Below are 6,479 nucleotides of genomic sequence, written 5' to 3'. Positions count from 1 at the left end.
GTAATCATGAGACGATAATATCTTATATTCTTCAAACCTAGAGATATGAGTTGTTACTATGAGTTGGTTATACATTGATTGTACGAAAACGCATTGGTAACTCAATGTTATAAAACGTGCCTTTGTGTATGATTCAACAAGTAGTAGAACAACACATATTAGTCGAAGTTTATCCATTCCTTTTACCTTCAGGATAAAAGTGATATCTGTGGGCCCCTCGATGATTTAATGATGACACATATGAGTGCTTGGCCAAGCAGGACTGATTTGATCTATTCAATTAGTCAGTCGTCATAAATCGGAAATTAGGATACAACAAATGGACAGTGAGAATGATTTTAATCCATGTTTCAGTCCATATGATATCTAGAATGGAGGAATACATGATCCCTTATCTAATGGACAAGTCATTGGCAAAGGGCAGAGTTCATCGACAAAGTCAAAGTTCGACAACGGCTTTTGAGTGCTACGATTGCCAGTTAGGTTTGAAGTCACACTCAATAATAGTTTTAGATTTATCCAAGTGGGAGACTGTTGGATTAGCGTCTAATTCCATAAATCTAAATTGTATGTACTTGACCCGACTCGGCATGGTCCATTTGGGTTGCATGGCGTGGAAACATTTGGATAGACCGTTTGTGAGAAAAGGACATTTGTGACATATTAATATATTATAAGTTCTAATATATTAATATAAAATCATGTTATTTAATTAGTATTGATCAGGAATTAATTTGGACTTACTTTAGTGATCAAAAGAGATTAATTAAATATATGGGGATTGATTGTGTAAATCATTAATTCTTATATATGTGGGCTTATGATCCAAGATTCCTTATGTTGGGTTTAACCTATGTGGTGACCCATGGATACTCCATGGAGGTTAAAACCCATGGAGCATAAGGAATGGGAAAAGTCATGTGTTACATGGTGTAACCCTAATATAAAGACCCATTTAGCTCAAGAAATTGGCACTAGTGATACATATATGAGGGCTAGCCGATTTGAGCATAAAGTGTCTTCTTCTCATGGTTATTCCAAGTGTTGATGATGTTGTGTGAACCATTTGAGGTGTCACACTTGGGGCACTAGGCTCTCGAGCTTCATGTAGTCAAGTCACATCAAGAGGTATGTATTCTAACTTGTTATATTACCCAAGTATTAAAAGATTGTATGCTAGATAGGGTAATACCTTGGAATATTCATATTTTCATGTATAATAGGGAAAACATAGATACAAGGTATTTTGGGTTGCATGTACACTTAGGAGTGTTAGAATGCTCAAAACCCAACAATAAGTACACATCCCAGTCCTTGATTGGATGCATCGCAATATACAACGAAGTCTTCTGTCCCTTCTGGAAGAGACAAGACAGTTTCATTGCACAGGGCTTGCTTCAGTGTCTGAAATGCAGTGTCTTGTTTCTCTCCCCAGCTGAAAGTTACACCCTTCTGAGTCAGGGTGGTAAGTGGTTTAGCGATTCTGGAAAAATTTTGTATGAATCTACGGTAATAGCCAGCAAGGCCTAGGAATTGGAGAATTTCTGTTAGCGTTTTTGGTGCTGACCAGTTCTTGATTTCTTTAATTTTGGAGGGGTCCATGCGAATTCCCTCTTCGCTGATCACGTGACCTAGGAAGTCAACTTTACGAATCCATAACTTGCACTTTGAGAACTTCACATAAAGCTTTTCTACTCGTAATTTCTCCAAGACATGTCGAAGGTGCTGGCTGTGCTCTTCCTTACTTCATGAGTAGATGAGTATATCTTCAATGAATACTATCAAAATTTTGTCTAGGAAGGAATGTCATACTCGGTTCATTAAGTCCATGAACACTGCGAGTGCATTTGTTAGTCCGAAGGGCATCAATATGAATTCGTAGTGACCATATCGAGTTCAAAATGTCGTTTTAGGAATATCAATCTCATGGACTCACAGTTGGTGGTACTCGGATCTCAGGTCGATCTTTGAAAAGTAGTTTGCTCCTTGGAGTTGATCAAACAAGTCATCTATTCGTGATAGTGGATATCGGTTCTTAATGGTGAGCTTGTTTAGTTCGTGATAGTCGATGCACATTCGGAATGATCCATCCTTCTTCTTTACGAACAGGACCGGTGCTCCCCAAGGTGAGAAGCTCGGTCGAATGAATCCCTTACTTAGTAGTTCGTTTAGTTGGCTGGATAATTCCTGCATCTCATCTGGGGCTAGACGATATGGTGATTTGGTTACTGGCGTAGCTCCAGGAATAAGATCGATTCTAAATTTGACATGTTACGTAGGAGGCACTCCTGGAAGATCTTCGGGAAATATGTCGGAAAATTACAGACATCGGGAATGTTCTAGATGTCTTTCACTTCTCGCTTTTCATCCACGACGTGTGCCAAGAATACGTGGTATTCTTTGCGTAGGTATTTCCGAGCCTTGATGCAAGAAACAATGCGAAGGTTCATACTAGGCTTATCGCCGTAAATGACGACGATTTTGCCATTTGGTAGATTAAGGCGAATGGCCTTCTCGTAGCATAGAATATCAGCATGATGGGGACATAGCCAATCCATTTCGATGATCACATCAGAACTTTTTATTAAGACTGGCATGAGGTTGATTTGAAAAGAATGATTGTTTAGTGAGAGCGTACAGTCTATGTATATGTCATTAGTGTTTTCCGTCTTTCCATTTGCCATTTCGACGATAAATGTTTCGTTTAAAGATTTTGGTGTTTGATTGAGTAAATGTTTAAACTGGTGGCTCACAAAACTCCTCCACACTCCACTATCAAATAGTATGCATGCATAAGAGTTATTGAGGAGAAACGTACCTGTGACCACGGTTGGGTCTGTTATTGCCTCCTCATGTGCCATTGTCAGTACTCTTCTTACCCCCATGCATTCCTTGTTTTCAGGCAATCCCTCTTAATGTGCCCCGTTTCTTCGCATCCGTAGCAAGTGTGTCTCGCTCCTATATTTGCGGTTGAGGCAGCTTGTTGTGTTGGCTCTTTGCTGAAATGGATTGTGTGTCCTTTCTTGTTGCACTTCGTGCAATACATTTCCCGACATGCACCGACATGGTGGTGGTTACACTTAATGCATTTCGGTTGATTCCCAACATATTGCTTAGCGGGTGTTGGGGCTGCTAGGATAGTAACGGCGTGAGCTGCCACCACTTGTTGTCTTTTGGAGGTTTCATCTGATGTTTTGCTCTTTCTTTTGATCCAAGGACTTTTTTGTTGTGGCGTTATTTTGGTTGTTCATGGGGCGGCTGTTATTATTCCCTGATAAACTCCATGATCAATGAGTCGTTGCGCCAAAAATTTTACATTGTTGAAGGTAGTATGTTTGGAAGCTATTACATACCCTTGCATCTGGGGTGACAATCCCCATATGTATCTTTCCACCTTTTTTGCTTCCGGGGTAACCATCTCGGGACACAATACGAAGAGATCACAGAATCTGGCCGTGTAGGCAGCGAGGTCAGATCCAGTCATTTTAAGGGTCCACAACTCATGCTCCAATTTTTCCACTTCGCCCATTGGGCAATATTCTTCTAACATCAAGATCTTCAGGTCATCCCAACTCATCGAATTTGCTACTGGGAGGGTTAACGCTTTGACATGGCTCTTCCACCAAGCAAGAGCTCTGTTGGAGAAGGTGTATGCTTCATATTTAACTTTACTTGTTTCTGGACACACACATATTTCAAAGACTGATGCAGTCTTTTCGAACCATTGCATTAGTGCGATTACTCTTCCAGTTCCATTGAAGGTTTTAGGTTTCCCATTGGTAAAGTCTTTATATGAACACTCCCTATGGTGTCCATGACTTTCTCCATGTGTAAGTCCCAAATCTGCTTGTGTATCAATCATATCCGTTTGATGGTGCGGAATCCCAATCAAACGGATGATGTCAGATCAAAATCGAAGAGAAAGAGAAGAATAATAATATGAATCTATGATGTATTCAAGATTGGAATGATGAACAATACACAAGATTCACACACACTTGCACCTTCTCTCCTTTCTCTCTCTTTAACACCTTAAAATACACACACTTAAGCTCCTTTCTTCTCTCAGCCGTACTCTCTTTTCTATTCATCAACCACTCCTCACCCACCTAACATCTATTTATATGTGTATATGGAACATGGGTCGTAGATGGGTTCACGACCATGAACTGGTTTACGGTCATAAACATTCTCCTGGCCATGAACACAGCCACAAACGTATATTACATTATAGAAAAACTAATTGCCTAGAAAAGCAAAGTATAAACCAATATTTTAGACCCAACACCATGGTTTGAGTGGTTAGTACCATTTCCCGCTCCACTGGCACCGCTTGCATTTATTTGTGTTATGGCGGCTGCTACCGCAACAGTTACCGCAACTTGGAACATAGAGGGATCATTGTGGAGGTGGAGGCGGTGGTGGAGTTGGTGGAGTATTGTTGAAACGTCTAGGATTCTTTCTTGGTGGATCTTTCTGCCATAGAGTTAAAAGTGAAAAGATGGTAATTCTTTAATAATAATCGTAAGTCAAGTAGTAATTAACTAATTTTATTAGTTTCTACATGCAGTATGTTCTGACTCATAATATGTTTTGTATTGAATTCATAGTAGAAATTTATGTAAGAATAAATTTATGAATTTCAATAGTAATACTCTCAATAGAGTGAAATGCTTGTTAATTTCTTTGATATATTGATACATAATGTTTGGAAATTTTGACCTTGACATTGGTCTATAATACATCAAAGTTTAAAGGAAAACCTTGACAACATTACGATTCCCTGAATAGTGTAAACACCTAGACACATGGTTGAGTTTATAAGTAGATAAGAGTAATATTTAATACATATACGCTGTCCTAATCTATATAAAAATGTGAGTAGTGTAAACACTACTCATGGAGAGTGCTACCCTGAGTACTAGACTCTACCACTTCATGTTTTGCTTCTCTCAAACGTCGCTCCAGCGTAGCCTGATGCTCCTGAAGTGCTCTAATTTCAGCTCATGCAGCAATCATTTCATCTTGAAGAGCTTCAGTGTGGTTCCTGGTTTGATCATGGTCTTCGTCCAGACGGCGAAGACGGACAACATTAATCTCAGCGGTGGCACCAACTTCCATGATTTGGCTGGTGGATTCCCTTGCCTATCCCCCCTGGTTAGCGATGCGACGAACTAAGACTGGGAGAGCCCTGTTTTCTGAACCTCCTTTGGAGAGGTTATAGAAGCCTCTTTCCATTTCGTAAGGCGGGTGTTGGCCTTGTTCTTGGCTCCATCTTTGTAAGTCCGTGGCCCATCTTGGCATCGGGCCATGGAAGTTCTATATGAATGCAGGGTACCAGACAACTTGCAGTGGATTGTAGACCTTTGGCTTTGAGTTGGTATCTTCTGAATCCTCTTCGTCTTCGTCTTCCATTGGTTCTTCTTTGGAATCCTCCTTTGGATCTTCCACGATCCAACCTTCGTTTCCTTGATTTGGGAAATATGGGTCTCCATGTGGGTGAAATCCTGACATTGTGTCTGTGTGAGAATAGAGATATGAGGAATACATCAAAACATAAGTGTATACGTCGAAGCCTAAATACAGTAGTTACGGTTATTATGGTATTACAAAATACTACTATAGTATTTTTAAATTTTATGTTTGGTTCTCAAGTTTATGAGATTGGTAAGTTTTTAGATTTGTTGCCCACTACGACTATAGTTAATCATGCTATATTCATTACAGACCTGATTACATACTCTTACACGTACTTGGAGTGCTCAACGCATCTTTAATACTTTTGTTTTATTTATATTATGACACTGTACTAGTACGTATATATGCATGTATACTTTTTATAAACATATTAATATATTTTAAAAAGCATAACTCTTGGTCAGAGTGTTTTAGAACCATTGTATTTATAGTTGTATATCATATGGTTCGATACACTTAGTTCACTATAAACAATACTCTGATACCAATCTGTCACACCTCCAAACCTGAACGGCAGAAACGTTCGGGGGCGGAGGACATCATGTGCAATATCATAACAATTGAATAGTAAAGAAAGCAAACACAACTATCATATACGTAATTGAAAATGTTACACCATTGTATGTGTTACAAGTTTCCAAAATGTCAATTACATTATGATGTCAAAAGATTTCCTCAATGCTTTAGCTTCAGTTCTTCAAAAGTTGTTGATAACTTGTTTTACTTGTTTCTAGAGAATACAAATTATTTGAGAAAAAGTGTCAACATTTAAGTTGGTGAGTTCATAAGCATCTGTATGAATAAATATATGTCATTCAATGAGATGAAATCATGTTTGCTTCTAGAAAATCCGAAATTTTCTATAAAATGAGTTGCAATACGTTTGTTTATAAAAATGAGAGTGTTTATCCCCGAAAATCCTATATTTTCCATAAAGTTGATTTGTAAACTATTTATTTGTAAAGTAATCGTAATTATCCCGAAAAATCCTATATTATCCA

This window comes from Lactuca sativa, chromosome 4 (assembly GCF_002870075.4).
Source record: "Lactuca sativa cultivar Salinas chromosome 4, Lsat_Salinas_v11, whole genome shotgun sequence".
NCBI classification, from domain to species: domain Eukaryota; kingdom Viridiplantae; phylum Streptophyta; class Magnoliopsida; order Asterales; family Asteraceae; genus Lactuca; species Lactuca sativa.
Note: the sequence above shows the minus strand (reverse complement) of the source record.